Genomic DNA, 25,464 nt, shown 5'->3' on the forward strand with positions numbered 1-25,464 from the left:
AAGTGAATATAGCAGGAGTGAATATACCAGGGGTGAATATACCAGGAGTGAATACTGTATACCAGGGGTGAATATGCCAGGAGTGATTATACCAGTAGTGAATACCAGGGGTGAATATACCAGGAGTGAATACAACTGAGGTGAATACACCAGGGGTGAGTACTCCTGGAATGAATATGTCTGTGGTGAATACACCCAGGGTGAGTCCAGCCAAGGTGAATACACCCGGATTGAATACACTCAGTGTGAATACGCCCGGGGTAATCACAATAGGGGTGATTCCACCTGAGGTGAATAGACCCAGTGTTAATACACACACGGTGAATACACTTTGGATGAGTCCAGCCAAGGTTAATAAGGCCGGGGTGAATTGAGTGGTTGGTCATGACTAGACTGACCTCCTGCCTCAGCAAGGACCTGGACCCATCGCAATTTGCCTATCGTCACAATAGGTCAACGACAGACGCAATCTCAACGGCTCTTCACAGGGTTTTAGACCACCTGGACAACACAGACTCCTATGTCAGGATGCTGTTCATCAACTTTAGCTCAGTACTTAATACCATCATTCCCACAATCCTGATAGAGAGGTTGCAGAACCTGGGCCTCTGTACCCTCCCTTGTAATTGGATCCTCGACGTCCGAACTGGAAGACCACTATCTGTGCGAATTTGTGATAACTTATCCTCCTTGCTGATGATCAACACTGGCGCACCTCAGGGGTGTGTGCTTAGCCCACTGCTCTACTCTCTATATACACATGACTGTGTAGCTGGGCATAGCTCAAATACCATCTATAAATTTGCTGACAATACAACCATTGTTGGTAGAATCTCAGATGGTGACGAGAGGGCATACAGGAGTGAGATATGCCAACTAGTGGAATGGTGCCGCAGCAACAACCTGACACTCAACGTCAGTAAGACGAAAGAGCTGATTGTGGACTTCAGGAAGGATAAGACAAAGGAACACATACCAATCCTCATAGAGAGATCAGAAGTGGAGAGAGTGAGCAGCTTCAAGTTGCTGGGTGTCAAGATCTCTGAGGATCTAACCTGGTCCCAACATATTGATGCAGTTATAAAGAAAGCAAGACAGTGGCTATACTTCATCAGAAGTTTGAAGAGATTTTGTATGTCAGGAAATACACTCAAAAACTTCTATAGATGTACTATGGAGAGCATTCTGACAGGCTGCATCACTGTCTGGCATGGGGGGAGGGGCCTACTGCACAGGACCGAAAGAAGCTGCAGAGGGTTGTAAAGTCAGTCGGCTCCATCTTGGGTACGAGCCTACAAAATACCCAGGACATCTTTAGGGAACGGTGTCTCAGAAAGATAGTGTCCATTAGTAAGGATCTCCAGCACCCAGAGCATGCCCTTTTCTCACTGTTACCATCAGGTAGGAGGTACAGAAGCCTGAAGGCACACACTCAGCAATTCAGGAACAGCTTCTTCCCCTCAGCTATCTGATTCCTAAATGGACATTGAATCTTTGGATACTACCTCACTTTTTTCTAATTTACAGTATTTCTGTTTTTGCATATTTTTAAAATCTATTCAATATATGTTATTGATTTACTTGTTTATTTATTACTATTGTTTTTATTTTATTTATTTTTTCTCTCTACTAGATGACATATTGCATTGACCTACTGCTGCTAAGTTAAAAAATTTCCCGTCACATGCTGGTGATAATAAACCTGATTCTGATTCTGAGTGAGCTGGCTTTTTGTTTCTGGGTGCTCATTGTTGGACATTTACAGTTTCGGTATAATCCCATGATGAAGAATGTTACAGCATGCCACATTATTGAGGGACACAGAACACTTCAAAGTCTGTGTAGCTCTTGCCGGGGCAGCAGTGGGCATACTATGGGCTGGCTGGCCTCTGTTCACACTCCACTGCTGTTTGAGCCAGTGACAGGCAGCTCGTGACTGGCCTGTCAATTCCAGATGAGGCCCTCCCTGGGCTGTATTCAGTAACTTGACCGGGAAGTCATTTCTCACAACTTCTTAGCTGATGAACAGGAAAGAACTGAACCTTAACACCTAGTCCGACATAGGAGGGTAAGTAGAAAAAGACTCTACTCTGTACTGGGGCAGAGACCTTGTTTAATGTTGGTGTCTGGCAGAAAAATAATTTGGCAATCTGGCAGCTGATACCAGTGTGGGACAGTAATGTAGTCATTTGATCAACATTGGCAGAAGATTGGGACATTTCTCAAAGCCTAATGACCTCTGATAAACTGTTATAGTTACAGAACTTGGGACAGTACAGCACAGTGCAGGCCATTCAGCCCATATTAGTATGTTACCTATCCACACACCACATGTTCCTTATAGGTGTCTGACGCAAGATTAGCTCCTTGGCTCCATAGTTGGGACTGATGATCTGGGACATTGGTGGAATACAAATTCACATCTCAGTGTTGTTGTGAGGTCCTGTTGTAACTCTCACACTCCGAGAATGGAGCTTGAAGCAGGGCCATGAATCAGCATCTTCAGCTGTGTGCAAAAAGAACAGGGAAGCATTTCCTCTGGTCTGAGAATTAAATTATTTGCAAGCCTCAGTGACTGATATCCACTGAAAACATGGTGAAAGGTTTCAGCCCGAAATGTCCCCAGATTGTTACTCTCCATAGATGCTGCCTGACCTGCTTTTTATGTGTGTTGCTCCTCACTAATATCCATGCTACTGGCCAAAGACTCTGAAAAGTACACTCATCTGAGAAATTGAAGGTAAATCTTCAACTCAGTGAAGTTTAGTCACAAATCGGAATCATTTCCATAAGTAATAATTAAACAAGTTTATAAATGTATGAAAGTTACTCAACATCGAAGTTGAGCATTAGATTCCTTTAGCGTGTTTATTTTTGTGTGTGTGGCATTTAACATCACAGGGCACCTTGGCTGCAAGTCACTTTTTACTTTTGGATCAGCCTTCTAAGGTTTCTCAGTTTATAATTAGAACCTGCTGCAGATTCCTAGTATGGCTCTGATTCTATGCCCGGACTGAATCAAAGCTCAGACCTGGGTGTCCATCATCCAGAACAATACAGACTCCTACCAGGACTGAAGCTTCATTTAGTGAGTGCCTTAAAATACCCCAGACCACAATGCGGTCAGGATGAAAAGTGGGAATTATAGAGAGGAGAGAGGATGGCTAGGTAAAAGTGTATGCCTCTCACTGATCCACACAGCAGTAATGACCTGTCCTGTTTCATACCCCTCCTGCCAGACCCTGCCCTGATCCCCAGGGAAGGAGACTGATCATGATGATGATCAGAATCTGCAGTTAATCTGCAAAATGATAGGTCTGGTCCATGGAGAAAGGCTCATTTTGATGGTATCAAAAATGATCTGGCAAGTGTAGATTGGGACAGGCTGCTCTTTGGCAAAAGTGTACTTGGTAAGTGAGAGGTCTTTAAAAGTGAACTTTTGGGAGTACAAAACTTATTTGTGCCTGTTGGAATAAAAGGTGAAGATAACAAGTGTAGGGACCCTTTGTTTTCAAGAGAGATTGAGGCCCTGGTTAAAGAAGAAAAGGAGGTGCATTGCAGGTACAGGCAGATTGGAACAACCCCAGCCCATTGCAGTCTCCATTGTTTAGGCATAATACACTGGTTTTGAATCAAACTATTGCACCCATCATTTGTATGAGAAACTCAATCACACTGTGATCACTCGTTTCAAGAGAATCCTAACTACAAGATCACTAATTTTACCTGTCTCATTGCACAGAATCAGATTTAAGATAACATGTTCCCTTGTAGGTTCAGTAACAAGCTGTTCAGGAAAACCATCACAGATGCATTCTGTGAAGTCCTCCTCAAGACTGCCACAACCCATTTGATTCGCCCAATCTATGTGCAAGTTAAAGTCCCCCATGATAACTGATGTTCCATTCTAACATGCCTCAGTTATTTCTCTGTTTATTGCCTGTGCCACTATAATGTTATTATTCAGTGGCCGATGCACAACTCCCACCAGTGGTTTTTTTCCCTTTACTATTCCTAATCTCTACTCAGATGGATTCAACATTCTGCTCCTTAGATCTGATATCATCTCACTATCACCCTGATCTCATCTTTAATTAAAGCACAACCCCACCTCCCTTACCTTCCTGCCTATCCTTCCATATTGCCTGATATCCTTGGATATTTAATTCCCAATCCTCTCAACCCTGAAACCACATTTCTGTAATGGCCACTAAATGATAACCTTTTGTACTGATTTGTGCCACAAGTTCACTGACTTTATTTTGAATACTACGGGCATTCAGATAAAATGCCCTTACACTCATTGAACTTTTAAAATCTTATAACTTTTTTCTCTTTTGCACTTCACTTGATTTTTCTTTACTCCACTCTTACTTTTCTCTTTTTAGAAACATAGAAAACCTGCAGCACAATACAGGCCCTTCAACCCACAAAGCTGTGTCAAACATGTCCTTACTTTAGAACTACCTAGGCTTACCCATAGCCCTCCATTTTTCTAAGCTCCATGTATCCATCCAGGAGTCTCTTAAAAGACCCTATTGTTACCGCCGCCACCAGTACCCATTCCACGCACTCACCACTCTCGCATAAAAAAACTTAACCCTGACATCTCCTCTGTACCTACTTCCAAGCACCTTAAAACTATGCCCTCTCGTGCTAGCTGTTTCAGCCCTGGGAAAAAGCCTCAGACTATCCACACAATTAATGCCTCTCATTATCTTGTACACTTCTATCAGGTCACCTCTCATCCTCCGTGGCTCAAAAGAGAAAAGGCCGAGTTCACTCAACCTATTCTCATAAGGCATGCTCCTCAATCCAGGCAACCTCCTTGTAAATCTCCTCTGCACTCTTTCTATGGTTTCCATGTCCCTCCTATAGTGAGGTGACCAAAACTGAGCACAGTACTCCAAGTGGGGTCTGACCAGAGTCCTATATAGCTGCAACATTACCTCTCGGCTTTAAACTCAATCCCACGATTGATGAAGGCCAACGTATCGTATGCCTTCTTAACCACAGAGTCAACCAGCACAGTAGCTTTGAGTGTCCTTTGGACTCAGACCCCAAGATCCCTCTGATCCTCCACACTGCCAAGAGTCTTGCATTATTTTTTATAATTTGCTTTTTCTTTATCTTTATAAAGAAAATTATAAAGAAAAGAGGGGACTAGGCAGGGGGTTCTGTCAGCCTGATAGAGATAACTGCATGGTGTATTGTCTCCCAGGTGCCAGGGTATGGGATGTCTCAGATCAGGTGCAGAGTTTTCTGAAGGGAGAGGATGAACAGCCAGAAGTCTTGGTACACGTTGGTACCAGTGACATAGGTAGAAAAAGGAAGGAGGTCCTGAAGAGAAAATTCAGGGACTTGGGTAGGAAGCTGAAAAGCAGGACCTGCAGGGTAGTAATCTCAGGATTGCTGCCTGTGCCACGTGCTAACAAGCACAAGAATAGCATGATCAGGCATATTAATTTGTGGCTGAGAGACTAGTGAAGGGGGCAGGGCTTTGGGTTCCTGGATCATTGGGGCCTCTTCTGGGGGAGGTATGACCTGTACAAAAAGGATGGTACACCTGAATCCAAAGGGGTTCAATATCCATAAGACCAGAAGACAAAGGAGCAGAAGTCGGCAATTTGGCCCATCGAGTCTGCTCCACCATTTTATCATGAGCTGATCCATTCTCCCATTTAGTCCCACTCCCCCACCTTCTCACCATAACCTTTGATGCCCTGGCTACTCAGATACCTATCAATCTCTGCATTAGATACACAACATGACTTGACCTCCACTGCCGCCTGTGGCAACAAATTCCACAGATTCACCACCCTCTGGCTAAAAAAATTTCTTTGCATCTCTGTTCTGAATGGGCGCCCTTCAATCCTTAAGTCATGCCCTCTACTACTAGATTCCCCCACCATGGGAAACAACTTTGCCACATCCACTCTGTCAATGCCTTCCAACATTCGAAATGTTTCAATGAGGTCCCCCCTCATTCTTCTAAGCTCCAAGGAGTACAGTCCAAGAGCGGTCAAACAGTCCTCATATGTTAACCCTCTCATTCCCAGAATCATTCTAGTGAATCTTCTCTGAACCCTCTCCAATGTCAACACATCCTTTCTTAAATAAGGAGCCCAAAACTGCACACAGTACTCCAAGTGAGGTCTTACCAGTGCCTTATACAGCCTCAACATCACATCCCTGCTCCTATACTCTATTCCTCTAGAAATGAATGCCAACATTGCATTCGCCTTCTTCACCACTGACTCAACCTGGAGTTTAACCTTAAGGGTATCCTGCACGAGGACTCCCAAGTCCCGTTGCATCTCAGAACTCTGAATTCTCTCCCCATTTAAATAATAGTCTGCCGGTTTATTTCTTCTACCAAAATGCATGACCATACACTTCCCAACATTGTATTTCATTTGCCAATTCTTTGCCCATTCTCCCAATCTATCCAAGTCTCTCTACAGACTCTCTGTTTCCTCAGCACTACCGGCCCCTCCACCTATCTTTGTATCATCAGCAAACTGAGCCACAAAGCCATCTATTCCATAATCCAAATCGTTGATATACAATGTAAAAAGAAGTGGCCCCAACACGGACCCCAGTGGAACACCACTGGTAACCGGCAGCCAACCAGAATGGGATCCCTTTATTCCCACTCTCTGTTTCCTGCCAATCAGCCAACGCTCTATCCACGTATATAACTTCCCCGTAATTCCACGGGCTCTTATCTTGTTTAGCAGCCTCATGTGCGGCACCTTGTCAAAGGCCTTCTGAAAATCCAAATACACAACATCCACTGCATCTCCCTTGTCTAGCCTCCTTGTAATTTCCTCAAAGAGTTGCAATAGGTTTGTCAGGCAGGATTTTCCTTTAAGGAAACCATGCTGAGCTCTGCCTATCTTGTCATATGCCTCCAGGTACTTCGTAACCTCATCCTTGACAATCGACTCCAACAACTTCCCAACCACCAATGTCTAGCTAACAGGTCTATAATTTCCTTTTTGCTTCCTTGCCCCCTTCTTAAATAACGGAGTGACATTTGCAATCTTCCAGTCCTCCGGAACCATGCCAGAATCTATTGACTTTTGAAAGATCATTGCTAATGCCTCCGCAATCTCCACAGCTACTTCCTTCAAAACACAAGGGTGCATTCTATCTGGTCCAGGAGATGTATCTACCCTTAGCCTATTCAGCTTCCTGAGTACTGTCTCTGTCGTAATTGTGACTGCACATATTTCTCTTCCCTGACACCCTTGAGTGTCCGGTATACTGCTGATGTCTTCCTCAGTGAAGACTGATGCAAAATATTCGTTCAGTTCCTCCACCATCTCCTTATCTCCCATTACAATTTCTCCAGCATCCTTTTCTATCGGTCCTATATCTACTCTCACCTGTCTTTTACTCTTTATATACTTGAAAAGCTCTTTGAAGCTATTTGCTAGCTTCCTTTCATAGTTCATCTTTTCCCTCTTAATGACCTTCTTAGTTTCCTTTTGTAAGCTTTTAAAAAACATCCCAATCCTCTGTCTTCCCACTAATTTTTTCTTCCTTGCATGCCCTCTCCTTTGCTTTTACTTTGGCTTTGACTTCTCTTGTCAGCCACGGTTACATCCCTTTTCCATTCGAAAATTTCTTCTTTTTTGGAATATACCTGTCTTGCACCTTCCTCACTTCTCACATAAACTCCAGCCACTGCTGCTCTGCCGTACTTCCCACTAGTGTCCCTACCCAGTCAACTTTGGCCAGTTCCTCTCTCGTGCCATTGTAATTTCCTTTACTCCACTGAAATACTGGCACATCGTATTTTGGCTTCTCTTTCTCAAAATTCACAGTGAACTCAATCGTGTTATGATCACTGTCTCCTAAGGGTTCCTTCACCTCAATCTCTCTAATCACCTCTAGTTCATTACACAATACCCAACCAGTACAGCCGATCCCCTAGTGGGCTCAACAACAAGATGTTCTAAAAAGCCATCTCGTAGACATTCTACAAATTCTCTCTCTTGAGATCCAGTGCTGACCTGATTTTCCCAATCCACTCTAATGTTAAAATCCTCCACAATTATCATAACATTGCCCTTCTGGCAAGCCTTTTCTATTTCCTGTTGTAATTTGTAGTCCACATCACTGCAGCTGTTTGGAGGCCTGTATATAACTGCCATCAGGGTCCTTTAACCCCTGCGATTTCTTAGCTCAACCCATAAAGATTCTGCACCTTCCGATCCTATGTCACCTCTTTCTAATGATTTAATATCATTTCTTACCAATAAAGCCATGCCACCCCCTCTGCCTACCTGCCTATCCTTCCGATACACCGTGTGTCCTTGGACGTTCAGCTCCCAGAGACATGCATCCTTTAGCCACATCTCAGTGATGACCACAATATCATACCTGCCAATCTGTAGTTGTACGATAAGATCATCCACCTTATTACTTATGCTGTGTTCATTTAAATATAACACCTTAAGTCCAGTATTTGGTACTTTTTGCTTTGATTGTACTGCAACTTTATTGCACTGAAACTCATCCCAATGGCTGCAAATTTGCCCCATCACCTGCCTGTCCTTCCTGACATCTTTACTGCTCAATATCTTAGATTTATTTCTGTTTTCCCCCTCCTCTGCTCTATCATTCCAGTTCCCATCCCCGTGCCAAATTAGTTTACACCCTCACTAACAGCTCTATTAAACCTTCCCACCAGGATATTGGTCCCCTTTGGGTTCAGGTGTAACCCGTCCTTTTTGAACAGGTCATACTTCCCCCAGAAGAGATCCCAATGATCCAAGAATCTGAAGCCCTGCCCCCTGCACCAGTCTCTCAGCCACGCATTCATCTGCCTGATCCTTCTATTCTTGCCCTCGCTAGCACATGGCACAGGTAGCAATCCTGAGATTACTACCCTGGAGGTCCTGCTTCTGAGCTTCCTTCCTAACACCTGGAAATCTCTCTTCAGGACCTCCTCCCTTTTCCTATCTATGTCATTGGTACCAACATGTACCAAGACAGCTGGCTGCTCGCCCTCTCCCTTCAGAATATTCTGGACACGATCTGAGACATCCCGTACCCTGGCACCTGGGAGGCAACGCACCATGCTATATCCTAGCAGGCAGGTTTATTATATCTGTTAAGGAGGGTTTAAACTAATTTGTCTGGGGGATGGGAACTGGAGTCATAGGGCTGAGGAAGGGGAAAACAGATATAAATCAAAGATAGTGTGCAACAGATATGATAGAAAGGACAAGCAGGAGATGAGGCATAATCACAGTCAGTGGGATGAGTTACAGGGCAATAGAGGTGTGGTGCAGTTAAAACAGAAAGCAACAAATACTGGACTGAAGGTGTTATATTTGAATGCAGGCAGCATAAGAAATAAAATGGACAATCTTGAAACTCAGCTACAGATTGGCAAGTATGGCATGGTGGTTATCTCTGAAACTTGGCTAAAGGATGACTGACAAGATATATGGTGTATCAGAAAGAAAGGTTAGTAGGCAGAGGGGGTGGAGTGACCCTGTGGAAAAGAAATAATATTAAATCATTAGAAAGGGATGACATAGGATTAGAAGGTATAGAGTCTCTAGTGGTTGAGTTAAGAAATGGCAAAGGTAAAAGGACCCTAATGGCAGTTGTATACAGGCCTCCAAACAGCAGCCAGGATGTGGATTACAAATTACAGCAGGAGATAGAAAAGACATGTCAGAAGGGTAATGTCATGATAATCGTTGGGCATTTTAACATGAAAGTAGATCGGGAAAACCAGGCCAGTAATTGACCTCAAGAGAGAGAATTTGTAGAATGTCTAAGGGATGGATTTTTAGAACAGCTTGTTGTTGAGCCAACTAGGGGATCGGCTGTGCTGGATTGGGTATTGTGTAATGATCCAGAGGTGATAAGAGAACTTAAGGTTAAGGAACCCTTAGGGAACAGTGATCACAATATGATGGAGTTCATGTTGAAATTTGAGATGGAAAAAATAAATTCCAATGTGTCAGTATTTCAGTGGAATAAAGGAAATGGAAGTTGACTGGAAAGGGACATTTGCAGGATGGACAGCAGAGCAGCAATGGCTGGACTTTCTGTGAAAAATGAGGGAAGTACAAGACATATATTCCAAATAAGAAATTTTCTAAAGGAATAAGGAGACCACTGTGGCTGACAAGTGAAGTCAGAGCCAAAGTAAAAGCAAAAGAAAAGGCATACAAGGAAACCAAAGCTAGTGGCAAGATAGAGGATTGAGAAGCTTTTAAAAACTTGCAAAAGGAAACCAAGAAGGTCATTAGGAAAGAAAAGATGGATTATGAAAGAAAGCTGGTGACTAATATCAAAGAAGATACTAAAGCATTTATAAGTAAATAAAGGGTAAAAGAGAGTTGAGGGAAGATATAGAACCAATACAAAATGATGCCAGAGATATTGTAATGAGAGATGCAGAGATGGTAGAGGAACTGAATGCGTATTTTGCATCAGTCTTCACAGTGGAAGACATCTGCAGTATATTGGATATTCAAGAGTGTCAGAGAAATGAAGTACATGCAGTGAAAATTATGACAGAGAAGGTGCTCAGGAAGCTTAATGGTCTACAGGTGGATAAATCTCCTGGACCTGATGAAATGCACCCTCAGGTTCTGAAGGAAGTAGCTGGAGAGATTGCGGAGGTATTAACAATGATCTTTCAAGAATCGATAGATTCTGGCATTATACCAAATGACTGGAGAATTGCAAATGTTACTCCGCTACTTAAGAAAGGTGGGAAGCAGCAGAAAGGAAGGTATAGACCTGTTAGCTTGACATCAGTGATTGGAAAGTTGTTGGAATCGATTGTTAGGGATGAAATTAAGGAGTACCCAGAGGCACATGACAAGATAGGCCAAAGCCAGCATGGTTTCCTGAAAGGAAAATCCTACCTGACTAACCTACTGCAATTCTTTGAGGAAATTACAAGCAGGGTAGACAAAGGAAATGCTTGGTGGTGTACTTGGATTTTCAAAAGGCCTTCGACAACGTGCCGCACATGAGGCTGCTTAGCAAGGTAAGAACCCTTGGAATTACGGGGAAGTTACTAGCATGGGTGGAGTACTGGTTGATCAGCAGAAAGCAGGGAGAGGGAATAAAGGGATCCTATTCTGGCTGGCTGCCGGTTACTAGTGGAGTTCCATGGTGGTCACATTGGGACTGCTGCTTTTTACAATGTATGTCAATGATTTGGACTATACGATGAATGGATTTGCCTGCAGAGAGACTTAGATAGTTTAGCAAAATGGGCAAACAGGTCACAAATGAAATACAATGTTGGAAGGTGTATGGGCATACACTTCGGTGGAAGAAATAAATGGGAAGACTATTATTTAGATGGAGAGAGAATTCAAAATGCAGAGATACAAAGGGACTTGGGAATCCTTGTGCAAGATACCCTAACAGTTAACCTCCAGGATGAGTTGGTGGTGATGGAGGCGAATGCAATGTTGGCATTCATTTCTAGAGGTATAGAATATAAGAGCAGGGATGTGATGTTGAGGCTCTATAAGGTACTCGTGACACCACACTTGGAGTATTGTGTGCAGTTTTGGGCTCTTTATTTTAGAAAGGATATAGTGACATTGTAGAGGGTTCAGAGAAGATTCATGAGAATGATTCCAGGAATGAAAGGGTTACCGTATGAGGAACGTCTGGCAGCTCTTGGACTGTATTCCCTGGAGTTAAGGAGAATCAGGGGGGAATCTCATAAAAACATTCCAAATGTTAAAAGGCCTGAACAGATTAGATATGGCGAAGTTATTTCTCATGGTAAGGGAGTCCAGGACAAGAGGGCACGACTTCAGGATTGAAGGATGTCCATTTAGCACAGAGATGCAGAGAAATTACTTCAGTCAGAGGGTGGTAAATCTGTGGAATTTGTTCCCACAAGTGGCTGTGGAGACCAAGTAACTGGGTGCATTTAAGACAGAGATAGATAGGTTCTTGATTAGCCAGGGCATCAAAGGGTATGGGGAGAAGGCAGGGGAGTTGAGATGACTGGAAGAATTGGTTCAGTCCATGATTGAATGGTGGAGCAGACTCGATGGGCTGAATGGCCTACTTCTGCTCCTATATCTTATGGTCTTTATCCACACATTTCTCTTTTACTTTATCCATACTTCTCTAATCTGTTGAACCCATCCCCTCCTATTTAATTTAAAGCCCTATCCACAGCCCTAGTTATGTGATTCATTAGGATCCAGATCTCATCACAGTTCAGGTGGAGCCCATCCCATTGGTACAGCTCCCTGCTTCCCCAATACTGGTGCCAATTTCCCATGAATTCAAACCCACTTCTCCCACACCAATTCTTGAGCCATACATTTAATTCTCTAATCTTCTTGACCCTATGCAAACTTGCACATGGCTCAGGCAGTAATCCAGACATTACCACCTTTTTAGTCCTAGCTGCACAAATTCCCTCATTCTACCTATGTCGTTGGTACCCACATGGATCATGACAACTGGATCTTACCTCTCCCATTGCAGGTAGATAGGGAAAAATCAGGCTGGTATGGAATTCCAAGCAGGGGAATTTCTGAAGTGCCTACAAAGTGACTTTTTAGAGTAGCTCATGGTTGAGCCAACTAGGGGATCAGCGATTCTGGATTTGGTACCATGCAATAAAGAAAAATTGACCAGACAGCTTAAGGGAAAAAACTCTTCAGGCAAGTGATCAAATTCACTCTGAAGTGTGAGAAGTAGAAGCTAAAATCAAATGTATCAGGATTACAGGGGAGCAGGGGGAATTACAGAGGCATGACAGAGGAGCTGGCTCAGAAAGAACACTGGCAGGGATGACAGCAGAGCAGCAATGGCTGGAATTTCAGTAAACAATTTTCAGAAGGCACAGGATATATTCATCCCAAAGAGGAAGAAATATTCTAAGGGTAAGATGATACAAGCGTGGCTAACAAGATAAGTTGATAATAAGATGTGGCAAAGTGGTTTCCCATGGTGGGGGAGTCTAGTAGGAGAGGGCATGACTTAAGGATTGAAGGGCGCCCATTCAGAACAGAGATGCAAAGAAATTTTATTAGCCAGAGGGTGGTGAATCTGTGGAATTTGTTGACACAGGCGGCAGTGGAAGTCAAGACATGGGGTGTATTTAAGGCAGAGATTGATAGGTATCTGAGTTGCCAGGGCATCAAAGGTTATGGTGAGAAGACGGGGGAGTGGGACTAAATGGGAGAATAGATCAGCTCATGATGAAATGGTGGAGCAGACTCGATGGGCCGAATGGCCAACTTCTGCTCCTTCGTCTTATGGTCTTATGGTCAAAGTCAAAGCCAACATAAAAGCCATAGAGGGGGCGTATAATAGAGCAAAAATTAATGGGAAGTTAGATTGAGAAGCTTTTAAAAACCAACTAAAAATGTCATGAAGAAAGTAAACATGGAAAATGAAAGTAAGATAGTCAATAAAATTACATAGAACATAGAATAGTACAGCACATTACAGGCCCTTTGGCCCACAATGTTATGCCGATCCTCAAACCCTGCCTCCCATATAACCCCCCACCTTAAATTCCTCCATATACCTGTCTAGTAGTCTCTTAAACTTCACTAGTGTGTCTGTCTCCACCACTGACTCAGGCAGTGCATTCCACGCAGCATCCACTCTCTGAGTGAAAAACCTTCCTCTAATATCCCCCTTGAACTTCCCTCCCCTTACTTTAAAGCCATGTCCTCTTGTACTGAGCAGTGGTGCCCTGGGGAAGAGGCGCTGGTTGTCCACTCTGTCTATTCCTCTTAATATCTTGTACACTTCTATCATGTCTCCTCTCATCCTCCTTCTCTCCAAAGAGTAAAGCCCTAGCTCCCTTAATCTCCGATCATAATCCATACTCTCTAAACCAGGCAGCATCCTGGTAAATCTCCTCTGTACCCTTTCCAATGCTTCCACATCCTTCCTATAGTGAGGTGACCAGAACTGGACACAGTACTCCTAGTGTGGCTTAACTAGAGTTTTATAGAGCTGCATCATTACATCACGTCTCTTAAACTCTACCCCTCGACTTATGAAAGCTAACACCCCATAAGTTTTCTTAACTACCCTATCTACCTGTGAGACAACTTTCAGGGATCTGTGGACATATACCCCCAGATCCCTCTGCTCCTCCACACTACCAAGTATCCTGCCATTTACTTTATACTCTGCCTTGGAGTTTGTCCTTCCAAAGTGTACCACCTCACACTTCTCTGGGTTGAACTCCATCTGCCACTTCTCAGCCCACTTCTGCATCCTATCAATGTCTCTCTGCAATCTTTGACAATCCTCTACACTGTCTACAACACCACCAAACTTTGTGTCGTCTGCAAACTTGCCAACCCACCCTTCTACCCCCACATCCAGGTCGTTAATAAAAATCACAAAAAGTAGATGTCCCAGAACAGATCCTTGTGGGACACCACTAGTCACAACCCTCCAATCTGAATGTACTCCCTCCACCACGACCCTCTGCCTTCTGCAGGCAAGCCAATTCCGAATCCACCCGGCCAAACTTCCCTGGATCCCATGCCTTCTGACTTTCTGAATAAGCCTACCGTGTGGAACCTAGTCAAATGCCTTACTAAAATCCACATAGATCAGATCCACTGCACTACCCTCATCTATATGCCTGGTCACCTCCTCAAAGAACTCTATCAGGCTTGTTAGGCACGATCCTTCACAAAGCCATGCTGACTGTCCCTGATCAGACCATGATTCTCTAAATGCCCATAGATCCTATCTCTAAGAATCTTTTCCAACAGCTTTCCCACCACAGACGTAAAGCTCACTGGTCTATAAATTACCTGGACTATCCCTCCTACCTTTTTTGAACAAGGGGACAACATTCGCCTCCTTCCAATCCTCCGGTACCATTCCCATGGACAACAAGGACATAAAGATCCTAGGCAGAGGTTCAGCAATCTCTTTCCTTGCCTCGTGGAGCAGCCTGGGGAATATTCCATCAGGCCCCAGGGACTTATCTGTCCTAAAGTATTTTAACAACTCCAACACCCCCTCTCCCTTAATATCAACATGCTCCAGAACTTCAACCTCACTCATATTGTCCTCACCGTCATCAAGTTCCCTTTCATTGGTGAATACCGAAGAGAAGTATTCATTGAGGACCTTGCTCACTTCCACAGCTTCCAGGCACATCTTCCCACTTTTATCTCTAATTGATCCTACCTTCACTCCTGTCATCCTTTTGTTCTTCACATAATTGAAGAATGCCTTGGGGTTTTCCTTTACCCTATTTGCCAAGGCCTTCTCATGCCCCTTCTTGCTCTTCTCAGCCCCTTCTTAAGCTCCTTTCTTGCTATCTTATATTCCTCAATAGACCCATCTGATCCTTGCTTCCTAAACCTCATGTATGCTGCCTTCTTCCACCTGACTAGATTTTCCACTTCACTTGTCACCCATGGTTCCTTCAACCTACCATTCTTTATCTTCCTCACCAGGACAAATTTATCCCTAACATCCTGCAAGAGATCCTTAAACATCGACCACTTGTCCATAGTACATTTCCCTGCAAAAATATCATCCCAATTCACACCCGCAAGTTCTAGCCTTATAGCCTCATAATTTGCCCTTCCCCAATTAAAAATTTTCCTGTCCACTCTGATTCTATCCTTTTCCATGATAATGCTAAAGGCCAGGGAGTGGTGATCACTGTCCCCCAGATACTCACCCACTGACAGATCTGTGACCTGACCTGGTTTGTTACCTAATACTAGATCTAGTATGGCATTCCCCCTAGTCGGCCTGTCAACATACTGTGATAGGAATTCATCCTGGACACACTTAACAAACTCTGCCCCATCTAAACCCTTGGAACTAATCAAATGCCAATCAATATTAGGGAAGTTAAAGTCACCCATGATAACAACCCTGTTATTTTTGCACCTTTCCAAAATCTGCCTCCCAATCTGTTCCTCGGTATCTCTGCTGCTACCAGGGGGCCTATAGAATACCCCCAGTAGAGTAACTGCTCCCTTTCTGTTCCTGACTTCCACCCATACTGACTCAAAAGAGGATCCTGCTACATTACCCACCCTTTCTGCAGCTGTAATAGTATCCCTGACCAGTAATGCCACCCCTCCTCTCCCCTTTCCCCCCTCTCTATCCCTTTTAAAGCACTGAAATCCAGGAATATTGAGAATCCATTCCTGCCCTGGTGCCAGCCAATTCTCCGTTATGGCCACTACATCATAATTCCATGTATGTATTCAAGCTGTCAGTTCATCACCTTTGTTCCTGATGCTTCTTGCATTGAAGTACACACACTTTAGCCCTTCTACCTTACTACCTTTATACCCTTTGTTATGCTGCTCTTTCCTCAAAGCCTCTCTATATGTTAGATCTGGCTTTACTCCATGCACTTCTTTCACTGCTCTATCACTCTGGGTCCCATCCCCCCCCCCCTTGCAAATTAGTTTAAACCTTCCCGAACCTACCAGCAAGGATATTGCTCCCCCTTGAGTTCAGGTGCAACCCATCCAATCTGTACAGGTCCCACCTTCCCCAGAAGAGATCCCAATGGATTCTCAAAAGAGAATACTAAAAAGTTCTTCAGATACATAAAGTGTAAAAGAGAGATAAGAGTGGATATTGGATCCCTGGAAAATGATGCTGGAGAGATAGTAATGGGGGATAATGAAATGGCAGCTGAACTGAATAAGTATTTTGCATCAGCCTTCACTGTGGAAGACACTAGCAGTGTGGTACAAGCTCCAGCTGTCAGGGATCTTGAAGAATGTGGTTACTACAGAAAGGTTCTTGGGAGAAACTGAAAGGTCTGAAGGTAGATAAATCACCTGGACCAGATAATCTACACCCCAGTGTTCTGTAAGAGGTGGCTGAAGAAATTGTGGAAGCATCAGTAATGTTCTTTCAAATATCACTAGATTCTGGAATGGTTCTGGAAGACTGGAAAATTGCAAATGTCATGCTGTTCTTCAAGAAGGGAGAGAGATGGGAGAAAGGGAACCATAGGCCAGTTAGTCTGACCTCAGTGGTTGGGAAGATGTTGTATTCAATTATTAAGGTGTGCTTCCAGGGTACTTGGAGGCACATGACAAAATAGGCCATGGTCACCATTGTTTCCTCAAGGGAAAATCTTGCCTGACAAATCCGTAAGAAATCTTTGAAAAATAACAGTAGAATTTGGAATAGAATAGAATTTATTTAAATCTTACATCTATCCCACAACGTGAGTAAGTGATAATCTTTGCATTATGACTCCGTTGCAACGTACAAACATGTGAATTTAAAAGTCTAATAGCTTGTAGAAAGAAGCTGTCCCATAGCCTGTCGGTCCTGGCTTTAATGCTGTAGTACTGTTTGCCAGATGGAAGCAGCTGAAACAGTTTGTGGTTGGGGTGACTGGTGTCCCCAATGATCTGCCAGGGCTTCTTTCTACACCTGCTGCTGTAAGTGTCCTCAATGGAGGGAAGTTCACATCCAGAGATGCGCTGGGCTGTCTGTACCACTCTCTGCAGTGCCCAGTGTTATGAACCCCGTAACTGGGTGTCTTACCAGCAAAGATAGGAGCAGCCGTTGAAGTCTGATGATACTATTTTTAACAGTATTTATTAGTAAAAATACACAAAAATAATATCAATGCAAATATACAGATAATATACGTCATCAATACTAAACCTAAAAGTGCGGGTATAATAATAATCAATAAGAAATAAGCTCTATCGTTGTCTAAGGGATAATGAATTGTCCGATGGAAATATAAAGTTCAGTTCAGTTCGTACAGGCTGCAGTCGTTGTTGATCACTGTGTTGCAATTGCTGGAGAGAGAGAAAGAGAGAAAAAGCAGTAACAGCTATTAACTTGCCGACTTCCCTTTTACGATCTGGATCCTTCGATTCGTTGTTGTTGTGGCCATTCACGTATGACCCCTCCGCGTCCTTTAGCTAGACCGTTCCGTGGTGGACTCGTCACCCAGGCAAGGGTGGACACACACACAAGCCCCCCACCGGTCTCGTAGCGTTTCTCCTGGTGCGTCTGAGGGGTGTTCCCCAGACCCGACTTTTATCCTCACTCACGGGGTCTCAGATGTCAATCAGGTTGGGATGATGCAATCCCTCAACCAGACCACTCTGGTTGCCCCGAGGGGTTTCAATGAATAGTACAGTACTCAATACACAATTCCTCCTTCAAGAGACAATAGCAGTAATCTCTCTCTCCTTGTCAATAGGAGACATTCCACCTTGTGTATTCTGCGTTGTCTATAACAACTGCCTTTGCTGTTATCCTGTGTCTCTCTCATCTCCCTTGATAACAGCATCGGAATAGTAGCGATTTGCGATTCTCCAAAAGGAGGGGGGGCGACTTTGCACCCTTCGGCCCATCAGAGTTGCTCCACATTCATAACTCCAGCGTTTGGTGCAGTTCCCCTATCAGGTGCTGGTACAGCCAGTCAGGATGTTCACAATGATGCCCCTGTAGAAGGTCATGAGGATTTTGGGATCCATGCCGAATTTCTTCAGTCACCTGAGGTGGAGGAGATGCTGTTGCACTCTTTTTGCTACAGAGCCAGTGTGTGCACACCGAAGAACTTGAAATTTCTCACCCTCACAACTGCAGACCCATTGATAGAAACACAGAAATAATAATAATATATATTGCATATTAATAATATGTTGCAGCACAATATAGGCCCTTTGGTCCACAAAGCTGTGCTAAACATGTCTTTACCTTAGAAATTACCTATGGTTACTCATAGCCCTCTATTTCTCTGAGCTCCATGTACCTATCCAGGAATCTCTTAAAAGACCCTATCATATCCACCTCCACCACTGTCACCAGCAGCCCATTCTATGCACGCACCACTTTCTGCATAAAAAATTTACCCCTGACATCAAGAGATCTAGAATATAAAAGCAAGGATTAAGAGACAGAAGGACCTAGGTTAGGAGAATGGACAAATAAATGGCAGATGGAATGCAGTGTTGGGACGTGTATGGTCATGCACTTCGGTAGAAGAAATAAAAGGGTTGACTATTTTCTAAATGAAAAGAAAATACAAACAACTGAGTAGCAAAGGGACTTGGGGGTCCTTGTGCAGGATTTCCTAAAGGTTAATTTGAAGGTTGAGTCTGTGGTGAGGAAGGCAAAATGCAATGCTCACATTCATTTCAAGAGGTCTAGAATATAAAAGCCGGGATGTAATGTTGAATCTTTATAAAACACTGGTGAGGCCTCACTTGGAGTATTGTGAGCAGAATTGGGCCCCTTATCTTAGAAAAGATATACTGAAACTGGAGAGGGTTCAGAAGAGTTTCACGAAAATGATTCCAGGCTTGAATGGCTTGTCATAAAAAGAGCACTTGATGGCTTTGGCCTGCATTCACTAGAATTCAGAAGAATACATGGTGACCTCACTGAAACCTATTGAATGTTGAAAGACCTCCGTGGATGTGTAGAGGATGTTTCCTATGGTGGGTGAGTCTAAGACCAAAGGACACAGCCTCAGAATAGAGTGGTGTCATTTTAGAACAGAAATTAGGAGGAATTTCTTTAGCTAGAGTGTTGTGAATCTGGAATTCTTTGCCAGAGGCAGTTGTGGAGGCTAAGTCTTTATGTATATTTAAGGCAGAGGTTGATAGGTTCTTGATTGGTCAGGGCATGAAGGGATACAAGGGGAAGGAAGGAGATTGGGGCTTGGAGGAAAATTGGATCAACCATAGTGAACTGGTGGAGCAGACTCAATGGTCCAAATGACCAAATTCTGCTCCTATATATTATTGTCTTATAAGATGTTGGTGAGGCTTTGGTCATCTAGATTAAGGTAGGTGGATGGCAGAGGGGAGAATGAAAGATGCAAATAAGGTTGAAAGGGTATAGAGAAAATTTACAAGGAAGTTGCCAGGTATGGAGAAACTGAGCTATAAAGAAAGATTGAATGGGTTAGGACTTTATTCATTAGAATGTAGAAGATTGAGAGGAGATTTGATGCAGGTATACAAAATTACGAGGGGCATATATATGATGAATGCTGGCAGATTGTTTCCATTGAGGTTCAGTGGGACTACAACCAGAGGTCAAGGGTTGAGGATGAAAGGTGAAAGTTTAAGGGAAACATGAAGGGAAATATTTTTACTCAAAGGGTCATTAGAGTGTGGAACAAGCTGCCAACACTAGTGGTGCATGTGAGCTCAATTTCAACATTTAAGCTAAGTTTGGATAGATACATGGACAGTAGAGGTATGGAAGAATATGGTTCCGATGCAGGTTGATGGGCGTAGGCAGTTTAAATGGATTTGGCATGGACTAGATGGGCTGAAGGGCCTGTTTCTGTGCTGTACTTTTCTTGACTCTATCATTCTATGATTTACTCCCTTCCCCCCCCCCCCCCCCCCCCCCACCAGAGGGTTAAATTTGCCCAGTGGTTCTTTGGCCTGAATTTGCAAGATGGAGGATGTCCCACTGACTTCCAAAATGGGGGTTACCCCCCTCCCACTCAAATCCTTTCCCCCACACCCAAGGCAACTGAGTCACAACTACCTCTGATCAATGTACTGAGACATGCTGAGCTTCAGGAGGAGACATAGGACAGGCAGTTTCACCGTCAGTGATTACAAGTCCTCAATGAATCCCAGTTTCGTGCAGCACAGAAGCAGGTGCAGTGACCCACTTTCTCCATACTGGCCATGATCCCCATCTGCTTTGGGCTTATAAACTCTCTACTGTCCAGATACCTTATAATTGTTCTAATTGTACCCACATCTACCATCTCCCCTGGCAGCTCATTCCATTCAGCACCCTCTGCATAGAAAAGGTTGCCTCTCAAATCTCTTTACATTTCTCACCTTTCAACATAAAACTTGTGCCCTCCAATTCTACACCCACCTGTCCTGGGGAAAAAAACTTCTGCCATCTCTCCCTCAAAACTTCATAGATCTCTAAAGTCATAAAGCCATAGAACACTACAGTACAGAAACAGGCTCTTCAGCCCATCTAGTCCATGCTGACCTGGTCTTTTGACTATTCCCATCTGCATGCACAGGGATCATAGCCCTGCATATCCCTCTTATCTATGTACCTATCCAAACTTCTCTTAAATGATACAATGGAGATACTATTTCATTGACTCTTCACTCAGCTCTAGAACGTCTAGACAGTAAAGATGTAGACATCAGGATGTTCTTACATTGAACACTATCATCCTGTCAAAACTAATCAATAAGCTCCAAGCCTTAAGCCTCAACATCTCCTTCTGCAATTGGACCCTACATTTTCTCACTTGCAGACCCCAGTCAGTTTGAATTGGCAACATTAGCTCCACAATCTCCAACTGCACATGTGCTCCATAATGTTGTGTACTTAGCTTCCTGCTCTATTCACCTTATAACTACGACTGGGAGTCTAAACTCAGCTCCAATATCATATTTAAGATATTTAAGAGGGGAGGGGATCATATTTATTTGCTGATGACACAACTGTCATTGGCTGAATCAAAAGTGGTGATGAATCAACACAAACACCTACGTCAGGATGCTGTTCATCGACTATTGCTCAGCATTTAATATCATCATTCCCACAATCCTGATCGAGAAGTTGCAGAACCTGGGCCTCTGTGCCTTCCTCTGCAAGTCGATCCTCGACTTCCTAACCAGAAGACCACAATCTGTGCAGATTGGTGATAACGTATCCTCCTCACTGACGATCAACACTGGCACACCTCAGGGGTGTGTGCTTAGCCCACTGCTCTACTCTCTACATACCCATGATTGTGTGGTTAGGCATAGCTTAAACACCATCTATAAATTTGCTGATGATGCAACCATTGTTGGTAGAATCTCAGGTGGTGACGAGAGGGCATACAGGAGTGAGATATGTCAACTAGTGGAATGGTGCCGTAGCAACAACCTGGCACTCAACATCAGTAAGACGAAAGAGCTGATTGTGGACTTCAGGAAGGGTAAGACAAAGGAACACATACCAATCCTCATAGAGGGATCAGAAGTGGAGGGAGCGAGCAGTTTCAAGTTCCTGAGTGTCAAGATCTCTGAGGATCTAGCCTGGTCCCAACGTTTCGATGTAGTTATAAAGAAGGCAAGGCAGCTGCTATCTTCATTAGGAGTTTGAAGAGATTTGGTATGTCAACAAATACACTCAAAAACTTCTATAGATGTACTGTGGAGAGCATTCTGACAGGCTGTATCACTGTTTGGTATGGGGGAGGGCTACTGCACAGGACCGAAAGAAGCTGCAAAGGGTTGTACATCTAGTCAGATCCATCTTGGGTACTAGCCTACAAAATACCCAGGACATCTTCAGGGAGTCTGTAAGGAAGTGTCAGGCCTGTCGGGAAGTGGCCTGGTCGAGGGAAGTGCCTGGTGTAAAAAGTGGAACAAAAATGGCAGGTATTTCTGGGATTAATGCAGAAGGTGCCGGATCGGTTCATTCCAAAGAGGAAGAAAGATCCTAAGGGGAGTAAGGGGCAGCTGTGGCTAACGAGGGAAGTAAAGGGCAGTTTAAAAATAAAAGAGAAGTATAACATAGCAAAGATGAGCGGGAAACCGGAGAACTGGGAAGCTTTTAAGGAGCAACAGAAGATAACCAAAAAGGCAATACGCCAAGAAAAAATGAGGTACGAAGGTAAACTAGCCAAGAATATAAAGGAGGATAGTAAAAGCTTCTTTAGGTATGTGAATAGCAAAAGAATAGTACACAAAGCTGGGTGGCAGTGTGAAATGTCAGGAGGATGTTATGAGAATGCAGGGTGACTTGGACAGGTTGGGTGAGTGGCCAAATAGACAATAGACAATAGACAATAGGTGTAGAAGTAGACCATTCGGCCCTTCGAGCCTGCACCACCATTTTGAGATCATGGCTGATCAATTCCTATCAATACCCGGTTCCTGCCTTGTCCCCATATCCCTTGATTCCCTTATCCATAAGATACCTATCTAGCTCCTTCTTGAAAGCATCCAGAGAATTGGCCTCCACTACCTTCCGAGGCAGTGCATTCCACACCCCCACAACTCTCTGGGAGAAGAAGTTTTTCCTTACCTCTGTCCTAAATGACCTACCCCTTATTCTCAAACCATGCCCTCTGGTACTGGACTCTCCCAGCATCTGGAACATATTTCCTGCCTCTATCTTGTCCAATCCCTTAATAATCTTATATGTTTCAATCAGATCCCCTCTCAATCTCCTTAATTCCAGCGTGTACAAGCCCAGTCTCTCTAACCTCTCTGCGTAAGACAGTCCAGACATCCCAGGAATTAACCTCGTGAATCTACGCTGCACTTCCTCTACAGCTAGGATGTCCTTCCTTAACCCTGGAGACCAAAACTGTACACAATACTCCAGGTGTGGTCTCACCAGGGCTCTGTACAAATGCAAGAGGATTTCCTTGCTCTTGTACTCAATTCCCTTTGTAATAAAGGCCAACATTCCATTAGCCTTCTTCACTGCCTGCTGCACTTGCTCATTCACCTTCAGTGACTGATGAACAAGGACTCCGAGATCTCTTTGTATTTCTCCCTTACCCAACTCTATACCGTTCAGATAATAATCTGCCTTCCTGTTCTTACTCCCAAAGTGGATAACCTCACACTTATTCACATTAAACGCCATCTGCCAAGTATCTGCCCACTCACCCAGCCTATCCAAGTCATCCCGAATTCTCCTAACATCCTCATCACATGTCACACTGCCACCCAGCTTAGTATCATCAGCAAATTTGCTGATGTTATGTTCTATGCCTTCATCCAAATCGTTAACGTAAATGGTAAACAGCTGTGGTCCCAATACCGAGCCCTGTGGCACCCCACTAGTCACCACCTGCCATTCCGAGAAACACCCATTCACCGCTACCCTTTGCTTTCTATCTGCCAACCAGTTTTCTATCCATGTCAATGCCTTCCCCCCGATGCCCTGAGCTTTGATTTTACCCACCAATCTTCTATGTGGGACCTTCTATGTAACAATCTTCTATGTATGGCAGATGCAGTTTAATGTGGATAAATGTGAGGTTATCCACTTTGGTGGCAAGAACAGGAAGGCAGATTACTATCTAAATGGAGTCAAGTTAGGAAAAGGGGAAGTACAACGAGATTAGGTGTTCTTGTACATCAGTCAATGAAAGCAAGCATGCAGGTACAGCAGGCAGTGAAGAAAGCTAATGGCATGCTGGCCTTTATAACAAGAGGAATTGAGTATAGGAGTAAAGAGGTCCTTCTGCAGCTGTACAGGGTCCTGGTGAGACCCTACCTGGAGTATTGTGTGCAGGTTTGGTCTTCAAATTTGAGGAAGGACATTCTTGCTATTGAGGGAGTGCAGCGTAGGTTCATAAGGTTAATTCCCGGAGTGGCGGGACTGTCATATGTTGAAAGATTGGAGCGACTGGGCTTGTATACACTGGAATTTAGAAGGATGAGAGGAGATCTGATTGAAACATATGAGATTATTAAGGGATTGGACACACTGGAGGCAGGAAGCATGTTCCCGCTGATGGGTGAGTTCAGAACTAGAGGCCACAGTTTAAGAATAAGGGGTAGGCCATTTAGAACAGAGATGCGGAAAAACTTTTTCACCCAGAGAGTGGTGGATATGTGGAATGCTCTGCCCCAGAAAGCAGTGGAGGCCAAGTCTCTGGATGCATTCAAGAGAGAGTTAGATAGAGCTCTTATAGATAGCGGGGTCAAGGGATATGGGGAGAGGGCAGGAACGGGGTACTGATTGTGTATGATCAGCCATGATCACAGTAAATGGTGGTGCTGGCTAGAAGGGCCAAATGGCCTACTCCTGCACCTACTGTCTATTGTCTATTGAGTCCTGTCTCAGTAAGGCAGCGTCCATTATTAAGGACCTCCAGCACCCAGGGCATGCCTTTTTCTCACTGTTACCATTAGGTAGGAGGTACAGAAGCCTGAAGGGACACATTCAGTGATTCAGGAGCAACTTCTTCCCCTCTGCCATCCGATTCCTAAACAGACATTGAATGTTTGGACACTACTTCCCTTTTTTTTAATATAGAGTATTTGTTTTTTGAATGTTTTTAAAATCTATTCAATACACATATACTGTAATTGATGTACTTATTTATCATAATTATTTTCATTTAGTTTTTTTCTTTTCTATATTATGTATTGTATTGACCTGCTGCTGCTAAGTTAACAAATTTCACGTCACATGCCGGTGACAATAAACCTGATTCTGATTCTGATGTAGGAGAGAGACTGAAAATCTGGTGAGTGATGTCATAACAACTTCTTACTTAATGACAGCCCACAAAAAAAAGGAATCTCAGTGTAGTATATGGTGACATATACATACTTTGACAACAAATTTGAAATTGAACTTGATCTACTACCTGGAGACTCATTTTCTTGCAAACGTTTACAGAAAATGAAGAAATACAATAAAATTTATGAAGAGCTCTGCATAAATATGTGTTTTACAGCATGAGGAAATGGCGTTACTCTCTGTATTTCA

General features: G+C 43.7%; 1 protein-coding gene across 1 annotated transcript in view; it reads left to right on the top strand.

The window, feature by feature from the left end:
* Positions 1-1,911: 1,911 nt before the first annotated feature.
* Positions 1,912-25,464, top strand: part of dusp13a (dual specificity phosphatase 13a) — a 28,041-nt gene continuing 4,488 nt past the window's right edge. Inside the window, exon 1 of the mRNA XM_073025726.1 lies at positions 1,912-2,068. The gene's annotated coding sequence lies outside the window, so the exon portion shown is untranslated. The remainder of the gene's footprint in view (positions 2,069-25,464) is intronic.

The sequence above is a fragment of the Hemitrygon akajei genome, chromosome 21 (assembly GCF_048418815.1).
Source record: "Hemitrygon akajei chromosome 21, sHemAka1.3, whole genome shotgun sequence".
NCBI classification, from domain to species: Eukaryota; Metazoa; Chordata; class Chondrichthyes; order Myliobatiformes; family Dasyatidae; genus Hemitrygon; species Hemitrygon akajei.